This window comes from Nanorana parkeri, unplaced genomic scaffold (assembly GCF_000935625.1).
Source record: "Nanorana parkeri isolate BGI_ZX_2015 unplaced genomic scaffold, ASM93562v1 scaffold40, whole genome shotgun sequence".
Lineage (NCBI taxonomy): Eukaryota > Metazoa > Chordata > Amphibia > Anura > Dicroglossidae > Nanorana > Nanorana parkeri.
This window is the reverse complement of record NW_017306308.1, coordinates 1,128,664-1,144,510: the sequence shown is the minus strand read 5'-3', so window position 1 is coordinate 1,144,510 and position 15,847 is coordinate 1,128,664.

Sequence of the window (15,847 nt, the reverse complement as noted above, 5' to 3'; positions counted from 1 at the left end):
TGTATATATATATATATATATACAGCCACCTGCCTGAAGTGCTTTAGAAAGGGTTGCTGACTCTTATTGTATAATCTAGATCTAGAGTAATGCATTTTATAATGTATAATGTACACAGATATGTGTGTTGTGTTGGCTTATAGGTGCTGGATATGAAGGACTTTCATGCTTGCATTCTTCCTGGCATTAAGTATATTGTGCTGGAAGCCTACCATAGATGTGCGATTCACTGTCATTTGGATTCAGTGTTGTGTTATACAAAGAAAAGGCTTTCATCCAATAAGCAATTCAAATAAATAAACTTTATGCTGTGGCTTCTGGGAGTACCCTGGAGGCATTTGGAGTGCCCCCATTTCAATACCCAAGTTTCTTAGTCCAAATAGGCAATACTGACAAATTGCATTTCTCTACCTAAAATCAATGAATGCAAAGTGCATGTACATTAGCAGTAAACTATACAAAACACCATACTTGCAATAACACCTCCATCTGACCTCTAAATGACAAATCTATACATTTTCTCACTGGAATCCACAATTACTTATATGGCCTGAATGACTCATCATATATGTGTAAGCTGTAGTTAGCCTATTTATTGTGTCTTCTTATTTTCCCTCCTACCGTATTAATAAGATCTGTGCTTTTTGACTGCTAATTTAATATTTCCTGCCATTACTGTCTTCAAAAGAAACCTATGTAGCATGTTTCTGGTAATTCAGTGCATTATAATTGGCAGCCACTTCATGTTGCATGCTAGGTTTCTCCCTGTTGTTATAACTTAAGATATTTTCTGTATGAAGTACAGAAAAAATAGTTTAGAATTCTGTAATAATAATTCTCAACTAAAGTGCTCAAACACCCCTCACAAGTCATATTTCCAGGATTTTTATAAGCAGAAACAGTTATAACATTTACAGTTACAAAGACAGTTAAAGCCAGCTGTATAAGACCAAGGAAATACAAACGGACCTGTTGGTGTACACAAGAACCTATGATTTTTGAATACTATTCTTAACATTGACAAAAAGATTGAGAAATAAACATCGTAGCCACCACTTCCCAATGATCAAAATATTGTTCTACATTGTCCAATCAGTACAATATAATTAAGTTTGGCTTGTGTAAATTGGGCCATTCAAGCTTTAATTGGAGAGGGAAAATTGCTTGTTATTACACATGCAGTGTTTTCTAGTATGTTGAAAATTGTTCACAATTGATAGTTCATTGTTCCTAAGTCTCCTCCGGTAATTTGAGTGCGGTTCGGACAACATTCCTCTATGACAACCCTAATTAAAGATAATAGAAAAAAAACCTATAAAGACCCACGTAACATTTGTGTCTTACAATAACTAGAGTACTTCAGCACTTTGCAGTTCTATTTCACTGGAGATGAAAGGGTGGTTTAAAGCAATGCACAGTATTGCGTTGCATTAAGGCAGGTATACTAATACTCGTAGTGTAAAGGGGGCTGGGTTAACACCTAACTGTTAATAACGCACATCAGAGCTCATTTAAATAAATTAATGTACATGAAAAAAGTGTCAACCTACATGAAATCGCATTATGAGAATGCATAGGTGTGAACCCATCCTTAAACTGCCCAAGTGAATCTATGCTTTGGTTTCAATATGTCAATTTTTATATTTGAAGTGTCTTGTTTTTCAATAAAAGAAACAATCACTGAAAATATAAAGAAAAGGTATGCCTAGCATTGCTTTTTTTTCATGTATTTTCACTGTTAATCCTGAAAGTTTGAAACAATTGCTCATGTTGGCACTAAAATGAGTTTATATTATTATTATAAAAGCAACTGTATCTGCCCAATGACTACAATAATATTCTGAAAATTTAGTTTTGTTTAAAATCCATATTTATGTCTTAGAGGTAAACTTAGTCATATTCACGAAATGTTACCCGTAAAATGGGAAAAATTACCACCACATTTTGACAAAGATTAAAAACAACTATCTGCATTTTAATTCTGGAGGATTAAAGTCTAGTAAAACAATTTCAGAAATCCCTGGCAGAGATAATTTTTTGTTCGATCAATGACCTAAAAAAGAAAACATGGTTGGCTGAAAAATGCAAACTTTCAAAGCACGGAGCAGACTGCTCTGTTCGCTGTAGAATATTGTTGTAGCCTATCAACCACAGATAGCAGGTAATGAGATCTACGGAGCCAGAGAAAACATCCAATATATGTACAGAAAACAGCAAAGTTACAGTTGTGGTTACAAACAATCCACAAGTAAATGCCCTTGTCAGTTAGGACACATGGCTAAAGAAAGATTCTTTGCAAGGAAAGGGGTTGCATGGCGTGAAAGTAATTTATATAAAGTGTTACTTTTTTGTACTTATTAAACAGGCCAGCTGTCAGGATCCAGAGCACCCCAGGTGGTGCTGGAGCCAGGTTCTGCAGTTCCTGTGCTCGCCTGCGGGTGTCTCCAGCAGCCAGGGACTGTAACGAACCTGCAGCTCCAGTACTCACCTGCGGGTGTGCCCCAGCTGTGACTGATCATACCCTCCCCTAGAACCCTCCCCTTCCTCTTACAGGAGAGGAATTGTAGCCATTTGTAAATGGGAGAATGAATGAATGAATGAATCAGCAGCAGCAGCTGACTGATACTTTTTTTAACCCTTTCACTGCCCCTCAACTACTCTCAACTACTGATCTCCAGCCTGCCTCTGTATTGTAACCAGAATTTTAAATGCTCCTCTCTGTTATCCTGCACATTAACCCCTTTCTCTCCATCTTGGCACTGTATGTGACCTGTGCAATAACCTCTTCACTTCCTATTCCTTCCCTTTAGCCCGATATGCTGCATCTAGTTCACTATTACCAAGCTCCATTAACTTCCTCAATACCAGCATGTCTCTTTATATTACAAAGATTGTGACAAAATTAGGTCACCTTGGGGGTGTCTATTTCCTAAAAGGGGTGATTTTGAGGGTGTTTGTACTGTCCTGGAATTTTTTTTGAACATAAACAGGTTTGTATCAAAATGAGTGGCTCTATCTGTCTCAGAAAGCTTTTGAAAAAAAAATAAAAAATCTAAAGTGACCATGATTCTTATAGCAGAACCGTAAAAGCGGCCGATGTAAGGCTTTCTGACATGGCCAGCTGGAAACAATTGTGTAAGCCTTACATCGGTTGCAGTGAGAGGGTTAAACTTGATCCTTGTATTTCAAACCTTTATTGAATGTGTAGATATTATACACAGTATGTATTACTATATTATGTATTTATAGAGCAGCTATCTCCTTATTACTCCTGAAGAAGTGGATTTTTGGTCTGAGGAACACACACAGTTGGCTCATTAAATCCTTTATCGCCATGTGACATCACTCATATTATGGATGCCGAGGTTTGATACCTATGTAGGTGCACACGAAATGGGCTTTGAACAGTAGAAAGGCATCATGGCACACTCACAAACCAGCATGTAAAACAACTTGTCTCATCACTAAGGACAATGACAGAGATTTGGATACACGTCTTCTGCAAAGGATGTGTAAGCCGCACTGCCGCGCCAAGGCACCTCTTATAGTGCGGCCCTAACTCTAAACTATGAGAGTCTCCATATTGGAGCACATGGGGGCAGAATATATCAAATTGGGTGCAGGCCTGTCAGGAGGACGCCCAACCTCCTTAAAGGTACAGAAACACACAAGGAATCCCACACATCCCGATGGCAGCTGAGAAACCCCATGCGTCGCTGCACCAAATCGGTAAAGCAAAACAAACGACAAACGCACTCAACAATTTGTTACCAGTTATACAGTAAGGCGCACACGAAATGGGCTTTGAACAGTAGAACAGTCGAAAGGCATCATGACACACTCACAAACTGTCAAGGGTGGCCGTGTGATAAATGTCTAGCTGGATCACAGCTGCGGAACAGATGGGGATTCAAGTAGGTGAGGAAGTTTCAGTGAGCGACTCCCAGTTACAGTAACTGCTAGAGGGAGAACGCACTCATCATGTGCTTCTTGTTAAACTAAACAGAGGGGTATGATAGTTGGGATTTGGGGATAGTGCACCCTACTCCACCCTCCTAGGTGGCAAGCGTTATTAATGAGGTACCAGTAGACCCGGTGTAATTGGAGAGATCGACAGTGGGAGAAGCAATGAGTTAGTAGGTAACAAGCAGAGCAAATGTGGACATGGCACACGGGCTGACTCAGTGGTTATGTACTAGGCAGGTTAAATCAACAGCAAGCAATGAGATGCACATCCATGCATGTATGTCAGCAATATAGCAATCAGCAATAAGCAGTTGGAGGAAAGCTCCTGTAGACTCCCACAGAGTTATCAGCAAGCAACAGGTAAAGCAAAATGACAACACCACATGCATCCCTGCAGTAGTAAGAGCCTGTATCAGTCCAGTATCCCTTAGCAGGTAGAAGCAATCTGAATATGCGGTATTCCGGTACAAGTGGTGTGGTACAGTGGGTGTGCGTGTGGGATAGCAGCAGCTAAGCAGATAAGAAGCAAGCACAGTATGAGTAGCAGCGTCTGCTAGCGTTGGAACAAGTCCCAGGATACTTGCGGTTTGGGTGCTCAGTATAGTGATAAGCTCACAGCGGGGTTGTACTCCAGATAGGCTGCGGGTGTCTTAGTTCAGCGGGATCGGTATGACAGCGTGGAGGTTCTCTGATCATCACTCGACTCTCCACAAGGAGAGAACGCCGAATGACAAGCCCGCTGACCCTTTACCCTGTTAGCCGCGCCCCGTAGGAGGAATCGCCGTGACGTCACACATGAGACGACACGTCGCTGGAACGAGACGACACGCCGGGTAAGTCTGTGACGCATGTAAAACAACTTGTCTCACCACTAAGGACAATGACAGAGGTTTGGATACACGTCTTCTGCAAAGTTTGTGAGTGTGCCATGATGCCTTTCTACTGTTCTACTGTTCAAAGCCCATTTCGTGTGCACCTTACTGTATAACTGGTAACAAATTGTTGAGAGCGTTTGTCGTTTGTTTTGCTTTACAGATTTGGTTCAGCGACGCATGGGGTTTCTCAGCTGCCATTGGGGTGTGCGGGATCCCTTGTGTGTTTCTGTACCTTTTAAGGAGGTTTGGCGTCCTCCTGACAGGCCTGCACCCAATTTGATATCTTCTGCCCCCATGTGCTCCAAGATGGAGACTCTCATAGTTTAGAGTTAGGACCGCACTATAAGAGGTGCCTTGGCGCGGCAATGCGGCTTACACATCCTTTGCAGAAGACGTGTATCCAAACCTCTGTCATTGTCCTTAGTGGTGAGACAAGTTGTTTTACATGCTGGTTTGTGAGTGTGCCATGATGCCTTTCGACTGTTCTAGTTTTCACCCAAGGTTCCCACAACTTTTACCCAAGATTCACACTTTTCTATTTGTATTCAATTAAAAAAATGTGTGAATCATTGGTGAAAGTTATGTGATCCTTGTGTGAAAAAATAGAGACCCCTAAGGGTAATTGGTATTATCCCCTTTACACAATAGGATGTTTGAAGAAAACAATTTGGGTTACGTAAATCACTGGGTCTTGTGGTTCTTTTTCGCTAGGTCGCTAGGTTACAAAATAAGTGATGCCTTTTGATATATTACCCACTTTCTTTCTAGACAATTTAACACTTGACCTATTTTATATAACATTTATATTTTTGAGGTAGATTTCCTTACAAGGATGGGTTCTTAAATTCTTTTTCATTTTCTTTGATATGGCTTTTTGTTAACTGAGTAGTTGATTTTCTTTTACATAAAATGCTGATCTCTAATGTGACTTTCTATGCGAAAAATTGAATTAGGACTTAATGTCTAAGACCAGTAATGTTTGGTTCTAAAATGAATTTGACAGTAGAGCTAGTGTTTAACCTCATAGTATTGTTCTCTGGTCTTTAATCAGTGCATCTTGTTTCTCTGCTATAAAAATAACCGAGACAGGGGAATGATTTGTGTTTTCCCCCAGCTATTACATGTTCCTCACAGTGGATAACTTGACACAAAGTATACAAATGACCTTATGACGAGCATTTTTAGTAACAAGTTTAGATCCGTTTTCAGTTTATGGAAATAAAACACTTCCTATTTGATCAATGTCATTGCAATTTTTAAATTATAATTACTTTACCCTTTGTTTACAATTCAAACATTGCCTTTTATTTTTCCCTGAGCTGTCAGCTGTAAAGATTTGGTCTGCTTCTATGGAGCGGTTTGACACATGGTGCAAAATGTCCCCTGGGGTGAAATCATGCAGCTTGCAGAAGAGAAAGCATCAAGTCAATAATTCTTTAGTAAATTAATCCATTGTCACTTTCCTGCAGTGCCAATGGCATCCTCACTAAAATGAGCATGATAGGAAAGAGGAAATTATGCTTTTTATTGCTTTAACACTCCGTGAATAAAAATGTAATCTTCAGCAAAAAAAAATGTTTATGCAGTTCTCTCATTGACTCTTGCCTCTACTCCCTAGGGTGGTAATGTATTAGGATTATATTATTGATCAACAATAAAGTGTAGAGAAAATCTCTAGCAAGCAATATACTGTGTATATATATATATACATTGTGTCTGTGCATAGTGGACTAGGAGAGATCCATGTTTTAATCATATATGCTATTATTGTAGATTTTTTTACAAGCCTCAAAAAATCTTTATTCAAAGACAACAGCTTGTGTAATTAAATAAGAACAGAGATCAACTAACATATATGTTACAATTTTATTTTCTATAAATGTTAGGGCTGTTACTGATTAAAATGTTCGTGTTCATTAATATAATTTTTTTTAATCGATTCATTTCTATTAATTATAACGCACATACAGATCCAACTACATTGGCCTATACACATACAGCACAGCAATGAAGTAATAAAATTAACTAGGATCACACTAATCCAGCACGTTATTAATCTCATGTGCCCCACTCAATATGGCCGCCGCTTGAGTGGGGCAACTCAGAATAATAATGTGCTGGATTAGTGTGATCCTAGTTCATTTTATTACTTCATTGCTGTGCTGTGTGTGTATAGGCCAATGCCTTGGCTGGCGCTCGTGCAGAAAGTTTCTTGGGCAAACTTACCGGCCCAAGTGGCTCCGTCGGCTAACAAAGGGAAGGGCGGAGGAGTCCAGTGATGTCACGGACATCGACGCCACCGGACTCCTCCCCCCTTCCCTTCGTTAGCCGACGAAGCCACTTGGGGGAGGGGTCCGGTTATGTCGATGTCCGTGACGTCCCCAGATCTCCAGCAAAACAAACGACAAACGCACTCAACAATTTGTTACCAGTTATACAGTAAGGTGCACATGAAATGGGCTTTGAACAGTGGTACAGTAGAGACGCATGGGGTTTCTCAGCTGCCAATGGGATGTGCGGGATCCCTTGTGTGTCTCTGTACCTTTAAGGAGGTGGGGCGTCCTCCTGACAGGCCTGCACCCAATTTGATATCTTCTGCCCCCATGTGCTCCAAGATGGAGACTCTCATAGTTTAGAGTTAGGACCGCACTATAAGAGGTGCCTTGGCGCGGCAGTGCGGCTTACACATCCTTTGCAGAAGACGTGTATCCAAACCTCTGTCATTGTCCTTAGTGGTGAGACAAGTTGTTTTACATGCTGGTTTGTGAGTGTGCCATGATGCCTTTCTACTGTACTACTGTTCAAAGCCCATTTCGTGTGCACCTTACTGTATAACTGGTAACAAATTGTTGAGTGCGTTTGTCGTTTGTTTTGCTTTACCGATTTGGTGCAGCGACGCATGGGGTTTCTCAGCTGCCAATGGGATGTGCGGGATCCCTTGTGTGTCTCTGTACCTTTAAGGAGGTGGGGCGTCCTCCTGACAGGCCTGCACCCAATTTGATATCTTCTGCCCCCATGTGCTCCAAGATGGAGACTCTCATAGTTTAGAGTTAGGACCGCACTATAAGAGGTGCCTTGGCGCGGCAGTGCGGCTTACACATCCTTTGCAGAAGACGTGTATCCAAACCTCTGTCATTGTCCTTAGTGGTGAGACAAGTTATTTTACATGCTGGTTTGTGAGTGTGCCATGATGCCTTTCTACTGTCCCCAGATCTCCGACGCGACTCCCGGAAGGCGGCGGAGAGATGAGTATTTTCATTAGCGATCAAAAAAATTGTAATCGATCAAAAAAATTAACGATTAATCGAGAAATTAATCGTTAATTTGCAGAGCCCTAATAAATATTGTTCTTTGTTTTTATTGATTGCTATAATGCTATAATGTGATGGAAATGTGGAGACCCAGACAAAAAACCCACCCACCCTTCACTCCTGGGAGCTCATATCCATAGCACTGGTCACTCTCTAGAATTGTACAGACTATGTCATCAGCTCTTCTTCGACAGGCCCTTAATTTGGGCATACTTTATGTTGATATCAATGACTGTATTTTCACAGGTGACACTCCAAAGTGTCACAGAGAGTGGTCACCTGTAAACCCCATCAAAAGCCCCCCCCATGATCTGTATTTACACCTATACTGTATTTTTTTAATTGTGTACCCTATCCAATAAGTTGCCCATCAGCCTTTATTCCAGTGAGTTTTCATTTGTTGCTCAGTACTCCTTACATTTATAATAGAAACCATGACTTTACCCAGGTGTACTCACCCAGTTTTAGCAATAAACCAGAAAAAAAGAACATAACAAAAGGGTCCATTTTAAAATTCCAAAAGCTAAGATGTAAAGAATAAAATCATGATTAGAATAAAAATTTTTTGTATGCCCCTCCCTCTACTGTATATATAATATATCAGATCCCTCTTTTGAGGTACTTAACAGTGTTTATTCTGAAATGTTTGTTTTTTGCTGAATTGTGATTTCAAATTTGTGTTACTTTTTCTTTTGCTGTTTAAATGAGAAATAAGTAATATGTTGCTTAGTAACCGATTCCTTATGATGCTGTAAGGCCTTATAAAAAAAAAAACACTTATTGGACATTTAGTCAAGTAAATATCATTTCCTTATTTATCCTAATAAAATGCTTCCTTTATAGCTCACATTGACAAAATGGGACAGACCTTGCTATACAGGGTTAGTTTGTCAAGAATGTTAACATTAGTAGAGGCAATAAACTGATTACATTTGATATTTATCAGCATTAAAGGGTCAGTGTGCCCAAAAATCACATTTCAGATTTTATTTTAGAAATTTGTAAGTTAAACCGCATAATGTTTTTTTTTTATGGCTCTGGGACACTCCATTGTTTAAGTGTAATGTTTTTAGCTGGAGATAAGATCAGCAGAGGCACCTGTGTGGAAAGACATGCTTGAAAACAATTTCTTCAAAAGGCTGATTTTTTGTTGATGGTTTTATGTTCGTTTTATGATCCACAAACATCAGCCTTTTGAAGAAATAGTTTTCAAGCATGTTGTTTTTACATAGGTACCTCTGCTGATGTTAACTCCAAGTTTTGGGGTTGGAAACCTTAAACTGCACTGTATACTAGGATCCAGTTACAGCACAATGTTGCATTGACCAGAGCTACCTGACGAACATCGGGCATTAACACACTCAACAGAGACAGTAATATTCTCCACTAGCTCATCTCCAAGGTTGCTCAATTCCTACTTAGGAGTCCTGCAACCTCACAGAAGTGAGTACACTATCTAATATTTTAATCCAATTTAATATATTTTTATTCCTCCATAAATAATTACTACACTCTATGGATCTTTCCTGTGGCTTTAATTCCTTATTTTTTTCTCTTCCTTCTTTCTCTTTTGGAGAAACTCCACAACTCTAATGGTAAGATCTTCACACTTGAGTCCTAAGGCTTGAACAATTGCTGTGAAAAAACAGCTTTTACTTGCCAAGCTGGAGTGTTTTATTTTATGTTATTGATAATGCATCGAGCAGTGGGACATATGAAGGTAGCCAGGAAGCTTTTGATTGCAAAATATTGTATTTTTCCCAACTCTTAATCTTAAAAAGTTAAATACCTGGATTGACATTCTTTTATACATGTTTATAAGTGTAGGTCATTTTTGATTAGAAAAATTCCCAACCTATAGTTTAAACATTATACTCTAGAACTGTTAGTGACAGTTCATGTAGATGGCTATTGTCACAGCCTGTACAGTAAAGAACACATTTGTGAAAAATAAAAATGTACTATATATTGTAGCTTTCTTTAAATTTAGTAGCTGTGTTTCTTTTTTTCAGACTGTGTTCCTTTAATTTCCCCTGGTAATCCTACAAATAACACAATTCCTGTTCCCTGGGTTGCTATGCTCACTCACTGAAATATAGGGGGGCAGGCTTAACTGGTATATCAGCAGTCAACCATGCACTATACAAGAAGAGCAATCAATCATGCACTCTACAAGAACCATGTACTATTTGCGCAAGAAAAGTCCAAGTAGGTTTGTCCTGCACACTTATTCAGCAAGGCAGCAAACAATCACAGTTTGCTCATCCGAGCTACTAACTTAATTTTCATGCCAGTTCCTTACGTGTTCCCCAAAACCAACCAGCAGCTCTTGTATAGTTTAGTATTATGTCAGTAGTTAGTCTTTTCATTCAGCAGCAGGCTCTCACGGCATGGAAATGTGAGAAAGAGCTCTGAACATCAGTTGGCTCACATATTAAAAAGGTCTGTGGGCAGCTGAGATGAACGATGAGATCTGGCTATCAGGTAAGATGTAGACCTAGGGATGGAAGCTTAAAGGAGAACTATGAGGTGAGTGCTTTTCACTCACCTCATAGTTCTAGCCGACCTGTGACAATGAGACTGTCACAGGTCGGCTCAGTAGATCGGGAGGTGAGCGAACACATACCGGGTTTCGCTCGCCTCTCGATCCTGTCACGGCTCTCTGCTGTGACAGGGGGAGGGGCTGGATTCCCCTCTCCCCGCTCCGATCTGCCAGCGCTGACTGGCGGAACGGACGGGGAAGGGGGGCGTGTACAGCTGGCTCTGCCTCTTGATAGGCAGAGCCAGCTGTCACTCACGCAGCTGGGTGGATCCCGTCATCTAAGTCGGGATCCGCTCCGGCTGCGGCGTCTCAGTATACCTCGAGCTGTAGCTCGCGGTATACTGAGCTTAGGGTAACGGGAGGACGCTAGTTTGTGTCCTCCCGTTACCTTGAGGAGAAATATGGGGAAAAACACTGACTCCATAGTTCTCCTTTAATCCCATCAAATGCTCTACAAAGAAAGTCTGAGGGCTCCGGGACCCAGAATAGCACTTAAAATTCTGAGAAAACAAAACGTTTGTTTTCTCCATATTTGTCACAAACCTTGGAATTATATGTAGGTAAGAAACCTAGGTGACACACATACACCATCCTGCCAGCCAGTCCAGGTCATTTCTCATGATTTAGTTATTCAAGGGAGAACTCCGGGCAAAACTTTTCTTAATCCTTGCAGTGGGGCTACACACCTAGACCAATGCCAGTACTTACGGGTTAAGAAAAGTTCTTCTTTAATTTTTTTATCAGTTTATATGCTTTGTATGATTTTTTTATCAGTTTGTAGCTCTTAAGTACATACATTTATCCACATCAAATCACATTTGCATGGAGTTGACTAAGCAGCCAGCATGTCAAGATCACCTTGTGATCTTAATAAAGTCTGTGGTTTTTTTTTAAATTACACTACATAGCATGTAGTAGTGTCATCTACAAGCATGCAAACAGTCACTTCCTGTCCTGGCAAACAAAGGGTGCCACCTTTACAGGAAGAGAGAGCAATATCTCTAACAGGAACACAGCCAGTATGAAAAATTACAGAGGTTTTTTGTAACTCTGTTGGAGAGATTTCCTCTCACCATATGACCCAGTGACAGGAAGTGAAAGTTAAGTAAACATGGGGTACAAATAACATTCGAAAGGGCTCTAACTCACCCCAGGGGTTGGGTTTAAAATAAATCTTTGCCGTATACCATTTAAAATGTTAGCCCATTCAGAGTATGAATTGTTTATAGAAACTCTCCAGAGAAAGTGTTTGTTTTTGCTCATTTACATTCTCTAAACCAACAGACCTTTATTTACACATTTATTGTCTATACATTCTGGAGCTATGGCAAACAGTTTAGCAGAGTCCAAGTATACGATACTGTGTCTACAGCCAGTCCAGTTTTCTACTTTCTTATCTCAATATCTGTCTTTATAAAACTATGCTAGCTATCTCTTATCACATTACTTTCTATTACATTTATTGGCTATTTCTCAAATATGTACCCTACAATAGAAGTTAAACTCGCAGGTCTACAGTTACTGAGTTAAAATCTCAATTCATTTTAAATAAATGTGTTTGCTATACTTCAATTTAATTGCATGTAAATTCTAAATCTATTTTTCAGTCCAGTAACATGCTTCACTGTATATAGATTTAGCAAATTTTTAAGCAAATTGTTTTTCTGAATCTATTGCAACGTTTATCAATTGGAGAGTTTGCCCGTAACCGTTCCTGCTTGTTATAGGGTGACAATGCTAAGCTGCTGCCTTGCAATTAGCAACAGTGTTGTCAGCCTGCTGTGTGCACTTCTTCATTTGACTGTTGGGTTGTCTATCTAGGCTGACCTAGGCACCATTGCTAATTGTGAGGCAGAAGCTTAGTCCTGTTACTCCCAACAGTGGTAGGACAATCTGCAACAGGAAGTGCTGTTACTGGCAGGATCTCCATGTAAGAAGCTGCAGCTGCACCCTCCCCATTTAGGTGCAGTCCATCCCTGCTGTAGAGCTGGTACCACCCATAAAAAAACAAACACCAAATTTAAAGCAATAGAACGCAAAACCCTTTTTTGTTTGTTTTTTTGGTCAAAAAAATTCTCCACAAAAAGGTAAGACCAGCAGCAGAAGTTGTTGCTGACACAGACAAAATAGTAGCCCTAAAAATGACTGTTGGGTCTATACACTGTGAATGCAATTGGTGGTACGCAGTCACACCATAATGCACATAATGCAGTCACACCATATACACTGCGAATGCAATTGGTGGTATGCAGTCACACCATAATGCAATTCATAGTAATGGAACACTGATGCCACTGAACAGCACAAGTGGTGGTACACTTCATTCCTTGCAGCCCACCACACTGATTCACTGTTAAGTAGCAGTGGCAATATGCAGCAGTGAATATAACACTGTATAACACTATACTAGCACTAAACAAGTAGCACAAACTGCCTCACCCTCACAAAGCTGTACATTTTCCCTCGCTAACTTGAACACACACTAAGGCTGGGTTCACACCTAGGCGTATCGAATATGCGCGTTTGTCGCGCGTTTTTACCGCGATTCACGGTAAAAAAACACGCAACAAACGCGCATTTCCAAGGGCTACCTGGCTGTATCCCAATGGAAACGCGCGACAGAAACTCCTGTACTTCTTTGGGCGTAGAGCGTTTTGTAGCGCGTTCATACGGCCTGTAATACGCCCAGGTGTGAACCATAGGAAATAATGGGATTTCGGTGTTTGAGCGTTTTGCAGAGCGTTCGAACGCGCTACAAAATGCCCAGGTGTGAACCAAAAGATGTTTGACCTTAATAGGGAGGAGGCTGGTGCATTCTGAAAGCCCCATTATTGGCCATAATTTTTCACCTGATCAAACTTCACAGGTCTAGCAAAGCATTATGGGTTTCACTTTTGGTTCCAAAGTAAACTTGCCCATTAGTATACTGTTTGGGTGAATTTGCAATGTTTGCTGTGAAACCAACTTGACAGCGAGCGTGAACCTCATCTGTATATCTATTTTTAGTTCTTCACTGACCCTACTCACTTACAGAAAGACCCTACATATACCCTTTACATAAATACAGGTGCTGCTACTATTATTGCAGTGGGTATAAGGCCCCTTTCACATGAGCGGGTCCGATTGTGTCCACTTGTCAGTTTTTCAGCCGGACCTGATCAGATGCTCTATGTAAGTCTATGGGCCACCATCTGTAAATTAACAAGTGTCCATTTACACCTGGTTAGCCTCGGTTAGGTCTGAAAAAACAAATAGATCAGAAATCTGTTTTATCGGATTGTGCCGGAGCAGAGGTAATCTGACATGTCCGTTTACATCAAATTCCCCGTAGACACATATGGGGCCCGGCAGTTTGTTTTTTCTTCCAACGCAAGATGCAGGAAAAAACAGTATGGAGACAGCTGTCACAGCGGTGACATTCGCTCCATACTGCTGTGATCAGGAGAGGATCTGTTGATGGATCCTCTCCTGATACACTCATGTAAAAGGGGCCTGAAGGATTCCTGTACAGCTGTTAGGCAGCATGTTTTCTGCTTTGTGTCCCAATGCTATTATCCTTCCATTTCTGAACAAGCAGCAGCAGCAACAAGTTTTTTGCGTGGGGATTTCACTAAACATATTCTCACTGCTGATTGGCTACTGTGCAATAGACATATGCAAAGACTAAAAATTTGTTTTGGACAAAATTAACAAAAACTAAAAACTTTTTCATTCATTTCGTCAAACTATAAATTTTTGTATACTATTTCGGATTCGGAGGCATGAGCCTCCAAATCCAAAACTGCAAATGTAAAGAAAAGAACACTCAGCAGCCATATCGGCCATTCTGCTCATGTGCGCTGCCATAGTGGAGGCAGGGCGCCTCCATCTTGGTGTATATCTAGATATACACCAAGATGGCGGCACGCAACAAATTATGTGCCTGAATACGTTTTTCGTATATTTGGGCATATAATCGTTAATTCAGGTTCAGACGAAACACCAAATCGTCCGAATACAAATGCACAAGTCTACTATACAGGGATAAAACAGAACTGAAACACATTCAAGGCATTTTAAAAGGGCATGATTACCACCCAAACGTCTACACTTGGAGGCAAAGTTTAATTTATCTTTGTTGTTAACCTCCAAACTTTTACAAACCTTCTCCTCCAGCAAATTAGTCCACTCAAGTATGAATCCCAGCTCCTGCCAATTAATTCACTCTTTACTATTGTAATTTTATCAATGTTGTCATTTTCTTGATTGAATTTCTTTCTTTGCTTGCCATGTTACACGTTTATTAATTCTTAGGAAAATCAGCAGATAAAACTGTATTAAGCCAGAAATGCCAGATGACAAAAAAAATTCTGAATTTGCCATCTCCTTTATAAATAGCCTTCTAAATATCCGATGGGGTCTGTGTTTCAGATGTTCAGAGCGTTAGAAATCAACAGGCTCAGATGCTTACCCTGAGTGTATTTATCATGAGCCCTGTCAGCATTTTCCTTCTAATGCTTTCTGAAGTCCTCTGCATGAAATGATCATCTACTAAATATAAAGCACACCAATAAATAAATGCTAAGCCTTTGATGGCTTTTTACACCTGTCTACTCATTTGATAAATATTGTTGTTGCGAAAATGTAATTAAGATTTCACAGTGAACAGTAGTAACATGCAATTAACAAGAAATCCCAAAGAAGAAGTGAAAATAGAAATGTGACGTGACATTGTATTATGCCTTAAATCATAGATGTAGCAATTCATGTTTTTCCTTCTAGTGCTACAGGCTACCTGGTAAAATGTAAAGTATGAAGTCTAAGAAGTGAGCATTGTTCTCTGTATAATCTGTAATGTTGTAAAATGTGTCCAATATTAGATAAAATGTAGGTAAAGATGTCATGAAAGAAGAATGGGCACTGTCAATGGTTGGGCCCCTAGCAATGCTAGATCTACCAATAGGTATAGTAGGTCAGTGCCATGAACTTGTTGCTGACTCAGGCAAAGCTGCCCTCTGTTTTCAGCACATCAGTGTATTCTAGTGCGGTACAGTTTAGTGCACCATTTTATTAAGTGCAGCGAAACACCTCATCCTAAATCCCTTTTGCCATAGCTGCTAACAAAGTTAGGTAATCCCCTGTAATCATCATGTCTGGGAGGCCTAGAACAAGAG